We start from the raw sequence: 24,928 nt of genomic DNA, 5'->3' as shown, positions 1-24,928 counted from the left end.
AACTGTCTGACATCCTGTGGCAACAAGAAGGCACGTGTTCATGCAGCAACATGTGGTCGCGCATTGTCCTGCTGAAATATGCCGTCTTGGGAGTCGTGCGGAAAGGGTATGGCTACGGGTCGCAGGATGCCTTTCACGTAGGTCAAACTGGTCACACTACCCTGGACACGCACCAACTGTGATTTGTGTTTGTACCCAACAGCACCCCACACCATAAGGCCTTGAGTTGGCGCTGTATATCTTGTGCGAATGCACTCAATGTGATGACTCTCCCACTATCTGCGGCGAACGATATGCGGCCATCATTTTCAATCAAACAGAACCTGGACTCGTCCGAAAACACTATCTGCTGCCTTTCCTGTCGACAATGATGTCGTTCCATACACCATTGCAGTCTAGCATGTAGATGCACATTAGTCAAAGGTAGGCGTAGAAGTGGACGACGCGCCGGTAACCCAGACCGTATTAAACAGCGACATGTGTTACTGAGGAGGATACAAATCTGCCCTGCAATGCTATTTGGATGAGGTGTCGGGGAGTGGTCTGGAGGAGAAGTTCAAGTTTAAGGTTGTATGTCTGTAGGGAAAGTGGATGCCGCATACAGAAAAAATCAAGGAAATCTTTAGAGAGAGGAATGTAAAGTGTTCATAAGGAGCTCAGACTTCTAGGGAAGGAAGATAAGAGAGAAGGATTGCAGGAACCAGTTCAAAAGTTGTATTAAGAGAGAGAAGTAGACGATATGGTTCTGCAACAAGCAGAGGGTGTTGATGACAGAGCGTTTAGAAGGAGCAAGGCACCTGGAATTGATGACATTCCGTGAGAATTACTACCTTTCTTTGGACAATCCGTCATGGCGGGGTAATTCCATTCAGTGTGATAGATGTGTGATACAGGAGAAATGCTATCCGATTTTAGATATATATGTTTCGGAGAAAGCAAGTGTTGACAAGTGTGAAATCTACAGCACCATTAGTTCAGTATCTTACGCCTGGAAAATATTAACACGTGCTATTTACAGAATAATGGAAAGACAATTTGAAACTGAGTTAGGATAAGATCAGTTTGGCTTCAGAAAAATGTAGGAACACGTGAAGCAATCCTGACTTTACTTCTGAACTTACAGACTTGAATTAAGAAGGACAGGCCCACGTACATGGCATTCGTAGTTCTGGACAAGGCATTCGATAATGTTGGTTAGACCAAGCTATTTGAGGTTCTGGTGATCAGGATCAGGTATCGAGAACGAAGAATTATCTACACTCTGTATAAAAAATCAGTGTGGAGCGATAAAAGTCGATGGCTTTGAAAAAGAAGCAGCAATCCAAAAAAAGAGTGAGGCAAGGCTTCAGCTTTTCCCCTCTCGTTTTCAACGTTTGTATAGAACAGGTGGTCAATAAAATCAAAGAGGAATGTGGTAATGGAATTGCAATCTAAAGAAGGAAAAACAAAACTCTAAGATTTGCCAATAATATTGTTCTTTTATCTGAGACTGCAGAAGATTTGGAGTCTCTGCTGAATGGTATGGACACCGATTTCCCTTTAAATGAAGTACCTTTTAAATATCCATTTATATAACCATCCATAAAAATGCTCATATTTGCGAGATTCAACTAGCATTGAGAATGACATAGAAATAAATATCTGAAATTGATGGCATAATCCTACAGGGCATGTTTTGTAGCTAATTTGCATGTGAAAGAACTCCACAGTAATAAATAATGTCCCTGTTCAAGCGAGAAATGAAAGAGCGATATTTACTACGAAAAACTCTCTGTACTTCTAAATGAAACACGCTAGAAAAGTAGATAAATCTTAGAAGGGAACGTTTGTGTCTGGACGAGACATTCAGGTTCGGAACGAGGTTCCTCTTGTGGACCTCTATGTGCTGAGCGTGGGAACAACTGTCGACCAATAAAAGACCCAAACTGTAATCTGTATGTACCACCAATCTGAACCAAATGTTGTACACTTACCTTCTATGACCCTGCGGGTAACACTGTCTACAAGAAATTTGGACGGCCTCGCCATTCCCTAGATTTAGGCCCTTTAGCATATTAGCGTAGGCGAAACATCGACTTTTGTCAAAGAAGGACGATACGAAGATAATTTTAAACCTCACGACGCGTTAGAAAATACGTTCTTCCAGAGAAGAAGAAGACTAAAGTGAAAAGTATAAGATAGGAAATTCTAAGTAAAGGATAAGGAATTTAGAAGTCATGTTGGGAAACTGATTCAAAGATGTACTTCTGGTGATGACCGCAGGTATGTTTGGAATAGTTTTGTGTTTCTTCCTAAATGACGCTGGAGTTAGTGGACTTGTTCAAAAGTAGTCACTGATTTTCACTAACAAACTATCCGACTCCGCGGCGAAATGGTTAGCGTGCTGGCCTATTGTCGCAGGGGTCCTGGGTTCTACAGGACCGGGAATGATAACAATCATTGGTTAATTTCGCTGGCACGGGAGCTGGGTGTATGTGCCGTCTTCATCATCATTTCACCCCATCATGACTTGCAGGTCACCTACGGGAGTCAAATCGAAAGACCTGCATCTGTCGAGCAGAACTTGTCCTCGGACACTCTCGGCCATTTCATTTCATTTTTACAAACAAACTTTTGCCAAAATTTCAAACGGATTTATCACTGATCCAGAATATACTCGTGGCAGCTTTGAAAGGATCAATGTTTTTCTTTTCTTAACCTGTTTACCCTCCAGGGTTGGCTTTTCCCTCGGACTCAGCGAGGGATCCTACCTCTACCGCCTCAAGGGCAGTGTCCTTTAGCGTGAGACATTGGGTCGGTGGATACAATTGGGGAGAATGACCAGTACCTCGCCCAGGCTGCCTCACCTGCTATGCTGAAAGGGGCCTTGGTGGGGAATGGGATGATTGGAAGGGATAGACAAGGAAGAGGGAGGTACCATCCCGGCATTTGCCTCGATGAGAAGTAGGAGACCACGGAAAACCTTTCTAGGATGGCTGAGCTGCGAATCGAACCCACCTCTACTCACTTGACCTCCCGAGGCTGAGTGGACCCCGTTCAAGCCCTCGTACCACTTTTAAAATTTCGTTTCAGAGCCGGGAATCGAACCCGGGCCTCTGGGGGTGGCAGCTAATCACACTAACCACTACAGCACAGAGGCGGACTATGTCTTCTTTACAAGAAAACTACAGGGAACCCCTCATGACCAGGACTTGTGTACTTTCTAAATGAAAAGTACGTTTCTATCAGCGAAGTAGCTACCGGCGTGATGTCGAACTGGGTAGAGTTGTGGGTTACAGGAACAATGAAATGACGAGGATCCATACTTGAACTGTTCAGTGAAAAACTACCATCTTCCAGTGAAATGAATTAATCATTTTTGTCCATTCTGGGGTTTATGTCCATCAATAAGCTCCTCATTCAGCAGCTTACGTGGTGGCCGGCGACGTTACGGTCTGATAGCGTGGTTAGCCGGCTCGAATCCCGTCCGTTGAAGATAGTTTTACCATCAGAATGTAGGCCGGTAGGTTAGGGGAGATGGTGTTGTGGAATTTCTAATCACTAGAATGCGTGCCGAAAGCCTGGATTAAATTCGCAACCTCTTAGCAGTGCTCATGTGGAGTGAGGTGACAGTGATTGTAGCTTTCCCAAGAGTACGGACAACTGCACTCAATATGGTTTGTAAAGAAATACTACGAAACCTACTTTGATTCCGTTCTAATGCCGTATAAAAACTGGAAAGTATAACTTTTATCCATAACATATATTAATAGTCCATTTAGATTTTCCAGTTACTTTATAGATAGTAAGTTCGACAGTCTTATGTACTCGTATAACAGGACCCACGCCACTCCGCAGCATTCGTTGTAAACTCGTCTGGATACGCCTGTCGTAGTCATATTGTTCTGCCTGCCCTTTTCAATGGTTTTATGAACTTTTAATAAGAAGCGCGTTATGTTCGTAGTCAGAATTAATCCATTCTGATGTCATCGTGCCGTCTGTTTGGTAAAAATATATCCATATATTCGCTTTTTTTTTAAAATCTGCAATTCTTGATGTAAAGCTTAGTATTATGTCGCAGAAGGCAATGACATTTTTAATTGCATTTCTTCTATATAGAATGGTTGACTTGTCAAGTTATAGATTAATCTCGAAGGAACCTTTTTTACCAGGCAGAGAACTTTTAGGACACATGGCTTTCACTATTTCTAGTTTAGGTAGGTTATCTTTTGATAGATGTTCCCAGATAATGTCAACATGAGGTCTGTTTGTACGTACACTTCTTTCTCTTAGCAGCTTGTAAGTTATTAGGAACGTTCTGCCATCTGTTGAATATATTTGGGAGCTAGGAAGGTTCAGCGAATCAAAGAGTATCTAGCAAGGAATAGTATTCTTCCGTGATCAGAGGAAGTGTATACTCTCTGGCTTGGCTGGTAGTAATCAAACATGGCTGCTTGCAATTACATTACTAAGGATGAAAATCACATATTATATCACAATATTAATGAAAGTGTTAGTCGCTTCGCAACCTGCTAAGTAGAGAGTGCAATTGTTCAAGTGATCATTCAAGGATATGATTTTATGATTACTCGAAGTTGGCTGAACTTAGAGATTTATTAATGTCTCATAATTCATCGGCATGTAGTTCCCGAGAGAATAAAACAGAAGTGAAGCAAATAAGTCCAGCAGAACGCACGGAACGATTTGCCAAATCTGTTTGTAGCAAGCTCTTTTAATATATAGATTGTCTATATTCTCCTGAAAATTACTTCAGTAGACTCAGTATATTATGTATTCTGGCAGAAGTGCTTATTCTCCTTGTGAATAAATGTTATATGCACATTGTACTCAACACGAAAGATATGAAATCTACCTACCAAGGGCGCCCATACTCGGGAGCAAGGGGACCCCCCCCTCATAGCTCTCAGGGAAAGGAAAAAATCTAATATAGCGAGGCGTTTTTCTTTCAAGAAAATGATTTTAAAGTCGGTATTACGTAGAAGTGGTAGCGGATGCCATGGGTGGTATTCTACCGTGGAATACAAGTCGCCATTCATCTTTCACTATATTAAAAATACTACATACTCCCAGGTCTAGCCCCCCCCCCCCCCACTACAAGCTATCCTATGGGCGCCCTTGCTACCTACATGACTGCTGCCTTACATAGCATTATGAATGTGCAGACATGTTCCTTTGGACGTGTCTGGTTCAATTATATCCCGAGCGTCGCGGAACGAAGATGGTGACTATGGTCGGCAGCTTCTGTTCTGGGCTGAGGGTACCAATTACGTGAGAGAGCACGTCTGCAGGGATATAATAAAACGTTTAGAGGAGAGCCTGACTAATTCGTGAGGCCTCGCTGTCTAGATCGGCGTGGTCGTGACGACCAGCTTCTGTGCTGGCTCAAAGATGAGGTCACACGACGTAAGCAACCCCGTCATAATAATAATAACAAATTAATGCAGAATAGATACAACAAAAGTACAATATCTTACAAATATTATACATTATACCACTGTTGTCAAACCAGAGGGATTCTATAGTTCAGAAGTCTGATGCTGAACAAGGAATGGGAAGTGGAACTGGTAGAGAAGAAAGAAAGTATTATCTTGATACAGATTTTAGGACGTGGAAGAGGAGAAATGATGGTACATGAAGAAGGAGGAGAAATTATGATCCATACGGACAGTCAGAGAAGATCAGATATCACAGGGCACCTACGAGAACGAGGGAGAGCCGACTAACGAGGAACGAGAAAGTTGGTATGACACATTGAAGGTTCCAGGAAAAGTAAAATGACAATAGCAAGAACATCTGGTCAGAGGAAAGGAAGAGAAACCAAAGAAGTTCTGGGAGAAGAAAAGGAGAAGAAAAAGGACTGACCACCAAGTCGCCGAGCCAGGTGACCGTGCAGTTAAGCTCGCGTGCGTTAGAATTCCATCGTCGGCTGCCTTGAAGGTATTTTTCCCGCGGTTTCCCATTTTCACGTCACGTACATACGTACATTAAAGCCATGGCCACTACCTTCTCAATACTAGCCCTTTCCTATCTTTCCCTTGAGTCGGTAGGGGTGAGATCACTCGCTCAGTCCGAGGGAAAACCAACCCTGGAGGGTAAACGGATTTTGAAGAAGGAGATAAATAAATGACGATAATAATAATAATAATAATAATAATAATAATAATAATAATAATAATAATAATAATAATAATAATAATAATAATAAATTCAGGCCTCCGTGGCTCAGGCGGCAGCGCGTCGGCCTTTCACCGCTGGATACCGTGGTTCAAATCCCGGTCACTCCATGTGAGATTTGTGCTGGACAAAGCGGAGGCGGGACAGGTTTTCTCCGGGTCTCCGGTTTTCCCTGTCATCTTTCATTCCAGCAACACTCTCCATTCTCATTTAATAGCATATATCACTCATTAATAAATCACTTTGGGAGTGGCGACCCCATCGTACTAACAGCCTATATAAGATTCATTTCATTTCATCCCTGACCTGGTCAATGACTGGAAAACAGGTTGTAGGTTTTTTCAATAAATTCACAAAGTTAGTCAAGACATCTGACTCTCTCCAGTCACTAACAACTAAATCACTGCGTCCAGGAGCAGGAGTGAAATGGACTCAAGAAAGAAAAGACATCCATAGCGCTAGAATGAAGGAATACTGGGCTAAGAGGAAGAAAAGAGCTCACCAGAGTTAAGAACCACGTGGTCCATCGTAGGCCTAAACGAAGAAGAAGAAGAAGAAGAAGACGAAGAAAGCATGGACCTTTCTACTCAGGTTATGTTCGTAGAGCTGCACTCTACTGACTGGGTCTTACCTACTAATCCCTGCAAACTTTACAAAATGGTAGGAGCATGCTTCCAACTCTTCCATAAATAATGAACTCTTTGACTCTTACAGTAATACATTTATACCTTCAAAAAGAAAACAAAGTCTTATACGATTTTACAAATTAGTATTTACAATTTCGTGTAAGAATCAAAACAACCCTAGTCCAACATATTATTCTCCATTTTCTTTCCACTAACATAGCTTATAGGTTTGAGGCCTCAATGTTCTGGAACTGCCGAGCTGTACTCACTTCAGCCTCCCAGCGACGATGTCTCCAAACTAGCGCCGTATTATAGCGAGTATATCTCCATCCTCTCTCGTGCATGATACGCCAAGTCACTACCATCCAACCTGATGCGCTTGGTGATATTTATCGAGTTTTTCCCACATAGTCCGAAAGACTGTCGACAGTTTGTGTGCGGCTGATTTGAGACAGTCTATTGCTCACTTTACAACACTATCATACACACGACAACAGTCTAGTCCACAACCAATGTATCCACCGAACAAAATGAGTAACGTCATGCGTATTCTGAATTATAATCAATAATCCCTCTCAGGCCTACGTAATTCGCCTTTTCTACTTCACTCAGAACGAAATCTGTTCCGTTCCATCCCCCCTCAGGTGCTTGGCTGAACCCAGGCTGCCAATTTTTCCTTCCAGTATTCATAGCATGCACGTGACTGCTTTTACCTGGATATTCATATCCAAGGTCTTACCCATGATTAAACAAGAAGGCAAGTTGAAATGTCCTGGATAAGGCTGTCTGATTCTTACCAAATATATATATAATTTTAACAAATAAATACTCGAAATGCCTAACTTAATTATAATAACCCAGATACGTACATCATGCAGGGATAAGAATCGAGGGCTTTCAGAAAGAAGCAGCAATCCAGAATATAGCGAGGCAAGGTTGCAGTTTGTCACCCCTCTTTTTTAATGTTGGTATAGAACAAGCGATAAAGGAAATCGAAGAGGAATTTGGGAAGGGAATCACAATCCAAGGAGAGGAAATCAAGACTCTGAGATTTGCTGATGATTTTGCAATATTATCTGAGACTGTAGAAGACGTGGAGAAATTGCTGAATGGCATGGACAGGAGTAAAAGTAATGGAGTACAGTCGAACGAAGTCAGGTGACGCAGGAAATACTGGTATTAAATTAAGAAATGAAGTCTTAAAGGAAGTGGATGAATATTGTTACTTGGGTAGTAATATAACTAACGATGGCAGAAGTAAGGGGGACATAAAATGTCTTCAAAGATCCAGTGACATTGGCAAGGTTTGAACCAGTGATCTTGCGCAAGGATCTACAGTAGTTCATAGGGAGACCACCTTCCAGGCTGAGTGTTAGTGGTGATTATTGCTCTAAGAGGAAGTACAACTGGACAACCATACTCTATTAACAGTAATCAGATAAAAAGTGGAAGGGGTTCGACACTTCGAAAAACAAGCTAAAGAAGCACAAGAACAAAGGCGAAAATATGAAAGATTCCCTAGGCCCTGTAACCTAATATCGTCGGGGTCGGCAAAGAAAAGGAGCTGACCAATGAAGGTCACCTAGAGTAGATGAAAGCGAAAAGCTTGGCGCAAGTAGAAGCAATGTCAGTACTCAGCTGAGGGCCCCGTGGTCTCCAACCCGCGCTCCACAATTTAAGAGTCCCTGCGGCCCTCTTATGACAGGCTGAGGGTACCGTGGATGTTATTCTATCCCCAGAACCAACGTGGTTCAGACATTTGAGGCGAAGGCCTTGAAAGCCAACTTAACAGGTTCGATCCTGATTTAGTCCGGTGATGCATGAAGTTGCTCGTGTCGTTAGATTTATTGGCACGTGAAAGAGCGCATTCAGAACAAAATTCCAGAACCTCGGCGTCTCCGGAAACCGTCATGAGCAGGTAGTTGGACGTAAAACCAAAAACTTTTTTTTTCAATATGCTTTACGGCGCACGAACACACATAGGTTTTATGGTGACGATGGGACAGGAAGGGGCCAGGAGTGGGAAAGAAGTGACCATGGCGTTAATTAGGGTACAACCCAAGCATGTACTTAGTTTGAAAATGGAAAACCACGGAAAACCATCCTCAAGGCTGCCAAGAGTGGGGTTCGAACCCATTGTCTCCGGAATACAAGCTCACAGCTATGTGTCCCTAACTACGCGGTCCACTCACTCGGTTAAAGGACGTTCGCGATTTTTAAAGTGATTTCTGTCTCAGAGGCGCTTCCAGGAGACATTAACCCCGATCATGCAGGAAGCGCAGGTCGTGGGAGAGAGTAATGTGTGGCAGCCTCAGCTCGAAATGACCACACTCTTCACAAAACTGGGCCAAGTGGTCCTGAGCAGCCGGCGCAGCAGGCAACGTGACTATAGGGTGCAACTTCCATATATCATTACGGTCAAGACGGGCGCGAGAGGACGGACCAAGTGCGTTGGCAAGTCTGTGGTTTCCAAATACTAGACTCACAGAGCGCGTTGATCCTATGCGGAATATTGAACACTTTCGCCCATCGCCATGTTGCGGGCGCTTCAGCTTCTAATGGATGGTAATGTTTACAGTGCCTTGCATGTTTTCGATTTGAATCATATCTGTTAGTGGATCTCTTGTAGTATTATATGTGACGGAGTGATAATATATTGTCAAAAATCTTCAAGGAATGTGCGAGCTTGTACAATACGGCAGTTCATTTGTTCGGCAATATCAAATGCAAGGAAGTTAGGCCTTACGTGTGGAATGGAATGGTACCGTATTCACGAGGGTGAATTCATGTGCAACCTTTATGTGTACAGATCGCTATCAGAAGGGATCTGGTATTTCTTTTCACATGTGAGTAGATTCCTTTTATAATTTGCTTTACGTCGCACCGACACAGATAGGTCTTATCGCGACAATGGGGTAGGAAGGACCTGGGACTGGAAAGCGGCCGTGGCCTTGATTAAGGTACAGCCCCAGCATTTGCTTTGTGTGAAAATGGGAAACCACCGAAACCATGAGTAGAAATTGAACTGTTATAAAGTGACTTTCAATTACCATAATCGAAAACTAAACAGGTTACAGGGTGGTTGATTCAGAGAACGTGCGGACATGAAATTTAGAATGTTTAGGCTTTTTATTTTCCTTCTTTGCCTTTTCCAATTCATCGGGGATAATTGTTTAGAACTAAACAGCTGTTCTGAAAGAGTATGCATATTTTTCATACAGACTGTGTACCTGTATTACAATTTTGATAAACATTGGCCTAGAATCCCTAAGATATGATCGATAAATTCCTTTTAATATTACGGTAAGGTATTGCTTCAAATTATCTGAAAAATTGTTTATTAGTATCGTGCGTCTTAAGTTCTCCGTTTCTACGTACTTGCTTTATATTTAAAGAACACAATTGTTAGTACGCCATTCCATAAAAGTCTGACAATATAAAGTCTAAATAAACCTCATAAATATCTTGTTAACCCTAGTTTGCATTAGAAAACGCAAATCAAAATAACTGTTGAACTGTGATATTAAACATTTTGCATTCAACTGCTTTTATTTTCTTTCTCGTGTAAATAATGGTGCCCAAATTAGACAAAAATTATAACGCACGTACAACTTTTATTTATGCTCAGATAATGTTAATTCAGTTTCAGTTATTAAAAGCAGTAATATTTAAGAAGATTACATTATGAGGAGGGTTTTACATCTTAAATGATAACATTCTTACTCAAACTAATCCTACACATCCATTTCATTTTAAGAAATACACAATACTAGCCTCAGTAAACGAATGTCAGGCAGCATTTACCTGAATTCAAATCACACAGAAATGATCATTTAAGTTCTACTCATCCCATTACGTTATTTCATATCCAAATCAAACAAAACCAAACCCCATGGCACAACGCGTCCGGAAGGCCATGGCCTACCAAGCGACCGCTGCTCAGCCTGAAGGCCTGCAGATTACGAAGTGTCCTGTGTTCAGCACGACGAATCCTCTCGGCCGTTATTCTTGGCTTTGTATACCGGGGCCATCAGATAGCTCCTCAATTATAATCACGTATGCTGAGTAAACCTCGAACCAGCCCTTAGATCCAGGTAAAACTCCCTGACCTGAGGTAGGCACGTGAACCCTACATCGTATTCATAAAATGATAAAAAATGCATCTGATATTTTAGAAAGACTTTTGCAGTTATGTACTTTATAAACTTTATATACAAACTGTTGAGAGAATTGAGTAAAATTAGCTGCAATGACTTATCAGAGAGCAATCATAAGCTATGTATCTTTCATAGAAAACTTTTATTTCACAGGTTTCCTTTTTGTTAATATTGAAGATAATTGCTATCGGTACAGGAGTTTGTAAATATTAAATTAATTAATGAGTTCTCAATTCAGCTGAGAGACAGACAATTTTGATCTCACGATATGTAATCATACTTAATTTGCAGACTGCTCTCATTTGAAAATGTCTTCGTATTTTCAATAAAGCTAAATACAGCTAGCATGAATCCGTTGCAAATGTTCAAACATATCAGTCACAAATATGACCCCTTATACACTGACTGACAGAGCAAATGCAACACCAAGAAGGAGTGGTTCGAAAGGGATGAAAGTTGGGGAAAAAACAGAGACGGCACGGACGAATAATTTATGTTTATTTCAAACCGATATGCAGGTTACACAATGCGCACGGCGTCGACTCAGTAGGATGTAGGACCACCGCGAGCGGCGATGCACGCAGAAACACGTCGAGGTACAGAGTCAATAAGAGTGCCGATGGTGTCCTGAGGGATGGTTCTCCATTCTCTGTCAACCATTTGCCACAGTTGGTCGTCCGTACGAGGCTGGGGCAGAGTTTGCAAACGGCGTCCAATGAGATCCCACACGTGTTCGATTGGTGAGAGATCCGGAGAGTACGCTGGCCACGGAAGCATCTGTACACCTCGTAGAGCCTGTTGGGAGATGCGAGCAGTGTGTGGGCGGGCATGGGCATTATCCTGCTGAAACAGAGCATTGGGCAGCCCCTGAAGGTACGGGAGTGCCACCGGCCGCAGCACATGCTGCACGTAGCGGTGGGCATTAAACGTGCCTTGAATACGCACTAGAGGTGACGTGGAATCATACGCAATAGCGCCCCAAACCATGATGCCGCGTTGTCTAGCGGTACGGCGCTCCACAGTTACTGCCGGATTTGACCTTTCTCCACGCCGACGCCACACTCGACTGCGGTGACTATCACTGACAGAACAGAAGCGTGACTCATCGGAGAACACGACGTTCCGCCATTCCCTCATCCAAGTCGCTCTAGCCTGGCACCATGCCAGGCGTGCACGTCTATGGTGTGGAGTCAATGGTAGTCTTCTGAGCGGACGCCGGGAGTGCAGGCCTCCTTCAACCAATCGACGGGAAATTGTTCTGGTCGATATTGGAACAGCCAGGGTGTCTTGCACATGCTGAAGAATGGCGGTTGACGTGGCGTGCGGGGCTGCCACCGCTTGGCGGCGGATGCGCCGATCCTCGCGTGCTGACGTCACTCGTGCTGCGCCTGGACCCCTCGCACGTGCCACATGTCCCTGCGCCAACCATCTTCGCCACAGGCGCTGCACCGTGGACACATCCCTATGGGTATCGGCTGCGATTTGACGAAGCGACCAACCTGCCCTTCTCAGCCCGATCACCAGACCCCTCGTAAAGTCGTCTGTCTGCTGGAAATGCCTCCGTTGACGGCGGCCTGGCATTCTTAGCTATACACGTGTCCTGTGGCACACGACAACACGTTCTACAATGACTGTCGGCTGAGAAATCACGGTACGAAGTGGGCCATTCGCCAACGCCGTGTCCCTTTTATCGTTCGCTACGTGCGCAGCACAGCGGCGCATTTCACATCATGAGCATACCTCAGTGACGTCAGTCTACCCTGCAATTGGCATAAAGTTCTGACCACTCCTTCTTGGTGTTGCATTTGCTCTGTCAGTCAGTGTATTAAAGTGAGCGACATGGTCATTTTTTTTTTTGCTAGGGGCTTTACGTCGCACCGACACAGATAGGTCTTATGGCGACGATGGGATAGGAAAGAACAAGGAGTTGGAAGGAAGCGGCCGTGGCCTTAATTAAGGTACAGCCCCAGCATTTGCCTGGTGTGAAAATGGGAAACCACGGAAAACCATTTTCAGGGCTGCCGATAGTGGGATTCGAACCTACTATCTCCCGGATGCAAGCTCACAGCCGCGCGCCTCTACGCGCACGGCCAACTCGCCCGGTGGTCATTTTTTAAGGTGGCGATAGGGCTTTTTCTTTTTTCGGGGACTGGATTTCAAATATGTATATTTATTGTTAGCGCTGGACTGAGTGGCTCAGGCGCTGTCCTTCTGACCCCAACTTGGCAGGTTCGATCCTGGCTCAGTCCGGTGGTATTTGAAGGTGCTGAAATACGCCAGCGTCGTGTGGGTGAATTTACTGGCACGTAAAAGAACTCCTGCGGGACTAAATTCCGGCACCTCGGCGTCTCCGAAAACCGTAAAAGTAGTTAGTGGGACGTAAAGCGAATAGCATTATTATATTTTTGTTATTAGTGTATTTTTCAGTTTTATTATTCAGTCTGATAAAGGTTTCTAATTTTGTATTGTATTTTATGTGCGCCATATATAGGCTATCCAAAGGATGTGTATAGATTGTTTAGTACAACGCAAAATATGTTCAGTTTTTATGCATAAGTATCTTTTAATATTACCATAGTCTTGATATCATGTATATTTATTGCGTGTATACGCAGGTAGTGACCAGGGCGGGTGTTTTCTTATGTACGACATGTGTCTCCTCGTCAAGCTGAGGGGCGCAGTCTGCGGTGTGGGGGCTTGAATCTGTTGAGGACATCGAATTTTACGTTGAATCCGAACCACACGGCCGTGAATTTCGAAGTCAAATGTCCGAGAATTATTTTCTGTGATTCACATCGCGGGCACTTTGGTGGGAATCCGGTGACTATGTCGCTCAGCTACCACGCCCCTCTAAATGAGAAAATTACTTCCGAAAGGTAGTAAATACAAAAAAAAAAAAAAAAAAAATAGAGAGCTCATCTGCGGTGGACCGACTTCGATTCCGGTCTCTGGCAGGAAATTTGAAAAGTGGTATGTGGCTGGAAGAGGGAGCATTCTGCATTGAGTAGAGGGGGTTCGATTCCCATCTCAGCCATCCTCGAAGTGGTTTTCCATGTTTCCCCACTTCTTCTCCAGGCAAATGCAGGGATGGTACCTAACTGAAGACCATGCCCGCTTCCTTCTCTATCCCTTCTCCCCACAAGACCCCTGTTCTGCATAGCAGGTGAGGCTGCCTGGGCGAGGTACTGGTCCTATTCCCCAGTTGTATCCTCCGACCGAAAGTCTGACGCCCCAGCACACTGCCCGTGAGGTTGTAGAGGTGGGTCTCTCGCTGAGTCCGGAGAAAAACCTTTGGAAGACATTAGAAAAAACACTCAAAAATGTGTGGAAAATGATTCAGACAATGCAGCATCTGAACTACCAGAAGTTCGAAAATTCCAGAATATCTTACGTTTCAGAAAGAAATGATCAGATGAAGAGCTATTTTATTACAGGAAAGTGAGAAGATTTGGACGCCCGCAACGGTGGCAACTTAATTATTAATGGCGTTCATCATGCAAGTTATGTGAGTTTTTTTCTTAATTTAAGGTAATTAGAACATAAGTTAATATAATGGATAACTACCGAATTATGCAAATAAACTCTAAATTTAATTACTTGTCTCATAAAGTGAGTAACATAAATTTATCACTCAAGCTCCCTTCTGATAAGCGTCTACATATATCAGGGGTTCACAACTTGCCAGGCGAGTGTGGGTGTGTGGTTAGCAAGAGGCTCGACAGCCCTATATTCCCCGATGTTTTCTTGTTTGGCGAGCGATGAAGAGCTTTGTTAATTTTGGTCCGTTGGTTAGCGATGCTTTCTTTTTCCTGATACTCTTGTTGGTGGTGGATTGGAACTTATTTCGTACCTTGATTAGTTACCGAGGTGTCAAAACATGTAGAAAATTTCGGTGTTATTGCACATTAAACTGATTAATCATTCATTGGTGAAAGTCATTACCACGGAGTGAATTGGCCGTGCGGTTAGGTCCACGCATCTGTGAGCTTGTATTCTGGTGATCGTGGCTTCGAATTCCACCAATTTCACACCAGACCACGGTCACTACCTTCTCAATCCTAGACCTTGGCCATCGCTGTTAGTCCAAAGTTAAACTAGTAAAAGAAAAAAACCCATTACCCAGAACCTTTAAGTCGTTTCAAAGTGCCCATCCTCGTCGTGGAGCAAGTAGTATTAAATCACGCACAGTGTCGTGGGTTTAACAACTTTATCCAGGACAGACTGCAGATATGTCTCTTACAATCATTATCAGTTTGAGACGGAGAAAAGAAACGAGGAGGCGGTGGGAATCGGAGAATGAATTATTTGAAACTTATAGTTCTGCAGAGGCACATTGAGACTGTAATAGGCCATGTCCTGGCGGCGAACTTAGCCCCTGTCGGCAACCCTGAAGACGGTTTTCCCTTCGTTTCACAGAAGCAAATGCTGGGGATGTAACTTAATTAATGCTACGGTCGTTTCCTTCCCACTCCTAGCCCTTTCCTATCCCATTGCCGTCATAACACCTACCTCTGTCGGTGCGACTTGAAGCAAATTGTAAAAACAAAAAATTACAAATAATAAAACATTGTAAAAGCCCTATTCTCTGAAATTAACCATTTGCATTTTGGCAATCAGTCGCACAAACAGGAGGGAGCCTCCTCACACAAAGACCAAGGATAGAGGAATTGTTTCGACACTGGCTTCTGTCAAGACGTTCTGAATTTCTTATTCATGTGACAATACCCGCTGCTCCACGAACTGTACGAGACGGAAACTGAATCAGTTGTCTATGAGGTAACGCCCGAACAGGGTTTCCAAAATAACTAATCGCATGGAAATTGGTTCTCCACAATGAAGATTTAGAACATGCAATTGTACTGTAGAGGGTATTAACGTTTATAGTAGACTGTATCTTTCAATTTAATAAAATACGTGTCTTTATTTGCGCCGTCCTGTTAACAAACTGACTTTACGTTTCTTTATCTGGAAAAGAAATGAGTTTTGTATGTTTGTATTATCGAGGGCGTGAAGTCCACTGATTGCTGTATTTGTCTTTCTCACTCCTATCCATCAACACAGCGCGCCTTTAATTTGCAACAGTACTTCTGAACTCCAAAGTTGGAATTAGGAATCGAACCATGCCTCCTCGCAGAACACAGAGATGTTGTGAAATACCACATTCCTATGTTTCCGATCAGATAATCCACCTGACAGAAGACCCCTATAATCTAGAATACTCATGCTGCTACTTCTTTTTACTCCCGGACGTCACGAATGACTAACACACCCAGTCTCGTCCTAATTGGAGTCTTAAGCAACCTTACAATCTCACGTCACGTGCCAATTTATTTTCCTGTAACCAGCGCTCAGTGGAAATATATCAAGGAGTTACCTGCTGCTGCTCTTATCCCTTCAGATTGCAATTGCGGTCGTGAAGTGTCTCCATTTATCTGTCCTGTCCCTTCCGTCAAAAAATAAGTATGAAGAACATGGCACAAAGGTTGATTTCTAAAAGGGGGTCAAGAGTTCATAGCCAGAGTTGGGAGGGAATTAACTGACTTGTAACGATTTTTAGTAATTTTTACTCGTAATCGTCACTTTTCACAAAATATCATTTTCACTCGTAAAATTATTCTTGAAATAAATTTTTATTCGTTACATTCTATTAATCGACGTAAGTCGCCTCGAGAGCTTAGCAACTTTGGAGCCCTTCCACTCGCAAGGTGCTGCGCACTCGTTCATTTACTGGGAGGTCGTTTTGGTTACTGGTTGAGTTTTAGATAATCTGAGTCGAGATCGTGGTGGTGGTGGTGATTATTGTTTAAAGAGAAAGTACTGTACAGCTGAGCAACCAACCTCTATGGCGTGGTTTAAATATACTCTCTGAGTTTGTTAACTTACAGTTAATATTTTAACTCATTCTTACGAGTCACGCGATTCACAAGAGGGTTAACTAACCCTGGCGGTAAACAACTACCGTACGGATCAAGGAGGCAGTGACAAAAATCAGAGATTATGAACACACTTCTTGCGTGGTTCTTTTGTTTATTTCATCCGTGGTGTTTCGTTTTCTTCCTCAGTTCCGTGAAAGTGATTGCATTGATCGAAAAATAAAAGAAGTTCAGAAGAGAAATAAGGGGCACGAATTTTTCTGCTTCAGAAAGAACATTATTTATTAAATTAGCCACCAAGTACCAAAGCATTATATAATGCAAGAAGACTGAGAGTGTAAAATTAAAATGAAAAGAGGACACATAGCATAAAATTAACAGGGAATTTTAATAGCATTATCTACGCTACAGGCCATCTTGCAACTTTATAACTAATTTTGAGGTTAAATCACTGATTACTTGACAATTGACAGCAAAATAACGCTTGTTGTCTCCGACCATTAAACGTTAATGCAATAAATACCTTTAGTATTTCATCGACGACTTTACTGACCACGATTTTTTACAGTAATCAGAAATTGTCCCTCAGATAGATTTTCAAAGTCGTTCCTGCTTGTTATAGGCCTGTTTCTGTTAGGGACACCATTTAACAAATCCAAATAAAGCAACTCTACAACAAACGCATGATTTGCGGCGGCCATTTTGCTTTTAACCTCGAGTTAACAGTTTAACCCCGGTGAAAGGAGGGGTTAACTTAACTCCGGCCTTAACCTGCACTTAAAATTATCCCTCCCTGATGAAAGAGAATGAATAGTCAAATTCAGAGTTAAAACTGTACAACTCGGTGTTAAGGTTTAACCCACATTGACGAAACCGATCCTATAACAAGGAAAATGGAAGAGAAACGACACGGAAGGTAAAGTCAAAAGAAAGACAAGGGTGTGAAAGTAAGACTCTTTAGGCCTCGAGAACCCAATACCGTCAAGGTAGGCGAAGAAGAATAGTTGCCGGAGGACAGCGAGACAAGTAAGAAGATACAGTACCGGACTAACCTAACGGAATCGTGATCACTTCGTCTCCCTTTTAGTATCCTCTTATGACCGTCAGGAGATACCATGTATGTTATTCTATTTCCCCCGCCCACAGGAGATACGTGGTCGAGAATAAACATGTGACGGCGATGTAGTTGAAGCATTTCCTTTGCCCTATTTCAAAAATATTTTCCTTCAGTTATTCTGAAAATAATACAAACACGAAAGTGACACGCTTGGGAGTAATAATTTTGAAACTCTGATTAGTCTCACCTACAGGTCATTGCACGTGAAGGAAAGAGTACAGCTCTCGTGGACCTACAAAGAGCGAACACACCTCGTCTTAGATACTATTAATTCCTTGTAATTAATGAATATTATACTGAACTTTATATTATATTATGAAACAAGGAAAAAGGATGAGGCTTTTCTGTCCGTGAATTTTTAAGATGTCCGCCTCTGTGGTGTAGTGGTTAGTGTGATTAGCTGCAACCCCCAGAGGCCCGGGTTCGATTCCCGGCTCTGCCACGAAATTTGAAAAGTGGTACGAGGGCTGGAACGGGGTCCACTCAGTCTCAGGAGGTCAACTGAGTAGAGGGGGTTTCGAATCCCTCCTCAGCCATCCTATAAATGATTTCCCGTGGTTTCCCACTTCTCCTCCAGGCAAATGCCGGGATGGTACCTAACTTAAGGCCATGGCGGCTTCCTTTCCTCTTTCTTGTCTATCCCTTACAAACTTCCCATCCTCCCACAAGGCCCCTGTTTGGCATACCAGGTGAGGACGCCTGGGCAATGTATTGGTCATCCTCCCCAGTTGTATCCCCCGACCCAGAGTCTGAAGCTCCAGGGCACTGCCCTTGAGGCGGTAAAGGTGGGATTCCTCGCTGAGTCCGGGGGAAAAACCGACCCTGGAGCGTAAACAGATTACGAACGAACGAAGGATTTATTAAGATAACTAGAGGAACAGCCATCGCTTTTTTGTCTTCCTTCATTTTCCTTGTGAGTTGCGCGTAACGTTACGCTGTGAATCGCCGGCAGCTTATCATCACTGTTGAAGAGAACTCATCTATTTGTTTGTGTCCTAATACTCACATTCCGTACGAGAGTTGTTACTGAAGATTTCGATGCTGTGGTGTGCAGCGATACTGATACAGAAATTCGCTATGATTTTTATTTGCGCTTGGTTTTGTTATTTAGCTGTTGTTTCTTTATTGCATTTTATTTTGCCATTCTTTTCGTGGGGCGATACGGCAGCACACTAGTAGCAGGCATTGCCGGGGCAAGTATATTGAATGCAATGAACTGTAACCCCCCCCCCCCTCCCTGCCCAAAAGTTATTTGTTGTGTATTTTCTCCCCCAGTTTGCCCTGAACTTCAATCCTGAGGTTTTGTATGTGCAACAGTTTAACCTAGTTGCTGTAAAAACCTTAATAAGCACCCTGTACAAACCCTGCACCCTAGATTTCATGAAATCATTTGCAGACAACTTTCGTCCTACTTTTACCTAGAAATTAAATGCTGAGTTTCAACAATATACGAGTCCCTGTCCTCCCGTGATGTTGTTGAGCTGAGCCGTTCGATATGACATCGTTGTTATCATAAGAGCAATCCTGTTTTCTTCGCATGGAATGACTTATAGGTACGATAGGCTCTCAATGTCTATGATAAATAACAAAAAATATATAGTATTGCATTTTTCCTTGCGAACTTCGGTATCATTCTATTCCCATGTGATTCCCTAAAGACTCGCGTTATGTGAAGTAATTTTAACTGCACATTATAATTATTGTATCGGATACACCTCCGCTCTGTTAAACTGCTCGCCTTCTATAAGGCTATATGGAACTTGAACTAATGTAACGGAAGATACTTGGGTTTTCAAATGTTAGCTGTCTGTACCTACGGCCTAAGTGCCTCCCTGGCTGGATAAAGGACAATTAATTCTTAAGGGAAAGTTTTTTGTAAGGTTGGATATCCTTAGTTTATGAAGATTGTTTGGTTCATGAAGCAAAGTTGTCAACACTTCTACTGCTTCCTTCTTCCTTAGTTAGCAACCAATCAGAAATATTGTGAATATTTTCTCTAGCCAATTAAAATTGGGGGTGTGTACAGGCATCCAGCTTATCTATAAAGAGTTCTGTAAACTTCTGCTCGTAATGCTATGAAAGCTGGGCGCTTTAAGGCCGTATTGTCTTCATCGCTCCAGTTCAGTGAGTACGGCGAGTTATTCGGAGGCAGGGGCCGTAGGTCGGCGTTCGGGAGGCCCATATAAACAAGGTAACGGCGGAATTTTCTTAAAAATGTGATAGCTCCGGCAGATAACTTGAGGGGAAGGTTTTTCAAACCTCTGTCATTTTATGTAAATTACTAATTTAGCGGTTTAAAATTAGATTTTCGGCACGTCAGAGGACTCTGCTCAAATCCAGGCTGGGAAACATGTAAACTAAGAGAACAGAGTGTGATTACCCACTGTTGATTCCCATTCAATTTGGTATGGGGTGACTTAAAATTTTCTGAACCTCTAAATTCTTAACACATTTTCGGCATTTAATATTTCTCGTTTAGTCACCTGTCTGTAGAATAGGCTTACCCTCTGCAACTTCGGGTCATAAGCCCACTCAGGGTTTTAAGAGTTTTTCAAAAAGGTGTGCAAGTGTTTGGCCTCCTAGCCTTTTGTTCATGGCCGATTATATGGAACCCTTTCTTTCTTTCCTTCTTTCTTTCTTTCTTTCTTTCTTTCTTTCTTTCTTTCTTTCTTTCTTTCTTTCTTTCTTTCATTAAGGCCATTTAGAATGGGCACTCATTGTCCCTGTTTAAATTGTAATTGTTTATATACCAGTGTTGGGCAGTAGTGTCAGGCATTACTTTGTAAGAAGCTTAGCCTATGAGAGGCCGGACTATATTGAACCCTTGAACTTACCATTCCATCGTTGGTCGGCCACGGCTGCTGCAGTAGAACAATATAGAACTCTTAAATCATGGGTCGTTGCGGGAATAAATTCGGTCACGATCTTAACTTGGGGTTCAGAAGAGAGCCTAACTACTTGAAATGAGGAGCAAATATGTGCTTACTAACTTTTATTAAAATCGAAATGACACGACAACATTGTTATTTTAATATAAATCCTTGAGAGAAAAAAATTATAAATTATTTATTATTGAATGTTTCAAACGCAGTCACATTGCATAGCGTTGATTTATTTCTCACAATATCGAAGAGTTGCTTCGGTGAAATTAGTACATTAGTGGACAGCGAAACTGAAAAACTGAAAAAGGAAAGACCTGAAAACCGGGCACCTATTACTCCAAACGAGAACTGAGAATTAATCCACACGATCCGTGGAAAATCTGACTTTCAACAAGTAGAACGCCTGATTTCCTCTCAATTAAGGTTATCCACCAGTCGAATAGCCTTTACGGATACGGAACACCCGCCGAATGGACCCTTAATCGAACCAAATTGACTATCAGTTGCTTTGGATAGGTTGCGAAATATTATCGGAAAACATGGTGTTCACTACAAGTTAACAGCATCATTCACAATTGAAATAAAATTCCACCATGTACGGTATTTGTCATTCATGACACCCTTAAGTGATAAGGTAATCCCGATGCTAAATGTGCATCACCCAAACAGCTGTTCGGAAGGAACCAACAACAACATGATCCGCGAGGATCTTACGTTACGTCGTTCTAAAGGAACAAAACTGCAGGAAACACTTTTTCGTCACGCATTTAGAAGAAATGCCAAACACTGAAGTTAATTAAAAAGTGGTAAATCACTTGAAAAGTATTATTACCAAACCGATTTTCAGGTTAGAAATGGTTATGTTACGCTTAATGAAATTACCAGTCCACATTGAAAAAATATTACAACTTTAAGGAATTCTTTCCTTTAAAAAAAAAAGACTACCTTTACAGATCCGTCTACTTATTGTCTGTCCCAACACACTACCTATAAAATGATTACTTAATGGAATTCAACTACGAATAAAACGAAAGTACGACAAAGATTGAAAATAAAATAATATTACTGGCTGACGAATCGAACCCGCATTCGCAGCTCAAGTCTCACGCTAATACACTGAGTGTCAATATGCACACTATCAAAACGAAACGGACGTCAGAACGACAAACAATTAAGTCCGTAAAATAAAATAACATATCGAAGTCATTAAAACTCAACACGCATGGAGAATTACAGTAAAAATATTTAATCTCCATCAGGTCGATATCCAATATTTGGGCAACCCTCATTCACTGATAGCGGCCCCGTTATATCAAGGAACACCCTTCAGCTGTTGGAGCTACGCAATAGTTGGCCTCATTATTGTCGATCTAACCCTCTTCATATTCCATATTTTACTGTAGAGGCTACCTTCGCCCAAGTCACTTCGCAAAACAAAAGAAACATCTAATCTGAGACTTGAGTATGTACAGCTGACATCCCAGACCTATCGTCGGGCTCACTTAAAATCTGTACATCCTAACACTAATCTCTATGTACATGACACCTTCCAAATTCTATCGTCGGGCGTGAACTAGGACACCTCATCATCAGTAACTCCAAGGATAACATGTGACGTCCTAAATCTATTGTCGGGCGTCAAAATGGATCGTAACCAAGCTGTGTGTGTTGTTTTTTTGAAGTATTAAATACTCTTCATCCCAAGAAGGTTTGAAAATTGTTGGTGTCGATGGCCTACGCTGTGCTGAACTTTATTCCATAGTAAATGCAAAATTACAAACTAGGCTTGAACGTCGTATGGTGTGAGGATAAAGGCGGGAACACACTACCTTCACCTCATGTGAGTTAACGCGTATCGTGTCGCAATCTAACCTGTCCAGAAAGAAGCGCTTTACATTTGAGCCACTGGCCTGCAGTACGTACTACGTCATGCACTTCCCCTACTTGCTCGCTAAGCTGCTCTCATTCCTCGAGAGCGGGGAGGAAACTGACTCCGAAAGCATTTTTCGCTCACGATTGTCGATACCTGGTCAAATGTTTGCTTACTGCGAAGATGACGACCGATTACCTGCAGATCGTTTTTTTTACTGTTAAGGAGCGAATCCCACCCAGAGGTTCTTCCATCTTACAAATGAGTCAAAATTGCAGGGAGAGGGTTGAGGAGGAAGTGGTAAAGCAATGCCTAGCTGTAGATTACACACCGCTCTTACTTCATCCGCCTTTGCATTGTCGTGCACAGTGATGGGTCAGTTGTGCATAAAATTTCCCTGCGTATTATTATTATTATTATTATTATTATTATTATTATTAATAGTAGTAGTAGTAATAGTAGAAGTAGTAGTAGTAGTAGTATGAGGGTGCAAAAGCCAAAATTTTGATGTCGACTGCCCAGCCTTTGCAGATGATCTTGCAGTTTTTCCGATTTCTTAAACAGAGATATAGGAGAGGTTTTTCAGATTAAAACACAAGCAGCGAAGACAGGCCTACAGATCTCTTTTGAGAAAACAAAATGTTCAACTAATAACAAGATGGCACCCACAGAGCTCACAGTGGGTCAAGAGAAAATGATACGAGTAGATAAGTTCAAGTATCTGGAAGAACTGATAACACGAAACTTGTCAGAGAAAGAAGCCTTCGCATTACGGATTAAGAAAATGGAAATGGCTTACCATTTATCCAGAGGCATCAACAACAATAGATTGTTATTTTTCAAAGCAAAACTGAGGCATTATTGCAGTTCATCCGTCCAGAGGTATTGTACGCTTCAGAATATCTTGCAATGAACAAAAAAGGCCTAATCGAGAAACTGGAGGCCAAAGAAAGGAAGATTTTGAGAAATATCTTAGGTCTCGTCAAAGGCAATGGGGAGTACAGAAGACGGCACGTAGAAAAGATTACCGATACAATCCGGAAAATAAGAATTACATTTTATGGGCTTGTGACACGAATGCGCCAAACAAGTCCGACCAACCGCATCGTTACCTTCCTTGAAGAGGTAGGAATCACACATAAGGAGCGTGTTCCAGTTCAGAAGAAACTTCAAGCCCTCCGAGACAAGCCAAAATTAAATACAGGAAAGACATGGACGCAGGGGAGGAAGGAACGATACCGAGAACGCATGTGGAAGTACTGGGCAGACAGCAAAGCCAGAAGTTGCCGGTTGAAATGACGTGGTCCAAACTTGGCCGATGCGACATTAATGAAATTATTATTATTATTATTATTATTATTATTATTATTATTATTATTGTTGTTGTTGTTACGGGGATACCTGTGGAATGCAGAGGCGAAAGAAGGTGCGGGCTGGAATGGGTCTATCCACAAAGCCAAGATATCAATTAAAATTTCGTTAAAGGTTATATTTTCGAAAATAGCAAAACTTAACAATTTTCACATAGAATTTGAAAATTTAACAAGTAACAACAAGTCAACAAGTAACCGACACTCAGGTACAAGACCAGGAAAGCCAAGATTTACAGACAATTTAACCAGCTGGGCTTCAAGCCCCAAGTTTTACATTTCCTGAGCTCTCAGCTCACAAACACATATTACCAAAGGGCAGAAATCCCCTAATTACATGGAGCACTTGCTCCCAACTAGCAATGTCAAGCCTCCTAGAGGCACATTTCCAATACATAAAAGAGCTGACCCGCTCTCAGTTTTCCAAGCCTATTAAAGGCATACCATACCTTACAATCACTTGCCATCAAGGCACAAATTACACCACTGAAAAGGGGTTATCTTGTACCCAATCTACTGGGGCTTAGCAGAAAAAGAATAGGTTAAGTAAATGGCCCAAAATACAAAATGAATGGAGGCGAGTACTTGCACTCCTAAATACACATTTTAAAACCTAAAAGGCACTAGGCCGATGAAACAGGGGCTATTCCCAAGCTATGGTGACTCGTATATAGAATACATTTAACACATTAAGGAAGAGTAGAAAATCGGTTACGAAAACGTAGTCACCTCAAATCAAAATGAAGGGGAGCTCGAGAGGGTAAAGCACTCTCTACCCCCGATTTACAGTTAAAGATATATGAAGTTTTACAAAAGCGACGGTAAATTACATGGTTGAAGACAGGTTACCGTACATAGT

This window comes from Anabrus simplex, chromosome 1 (genome assembly GCF_040414725.1).
Source record: "Anabrus simplex isolate iqAnaSimp1 chromosome 1, ASM4041472v1, whole genome shotgun sequence".
Classification (NCBI taxonomy): domain Eukaryota; kingdom Metazoa; phylum Arthropoda; class Insecta; order Orthoptera; family Tettigoniidae; genus Anabrus; species Anabrus simplex.
The sequence above is the reverse complement of the archived record's forward strand: the minus strand, read 5'-3'. Positions refer to the sequence as shown.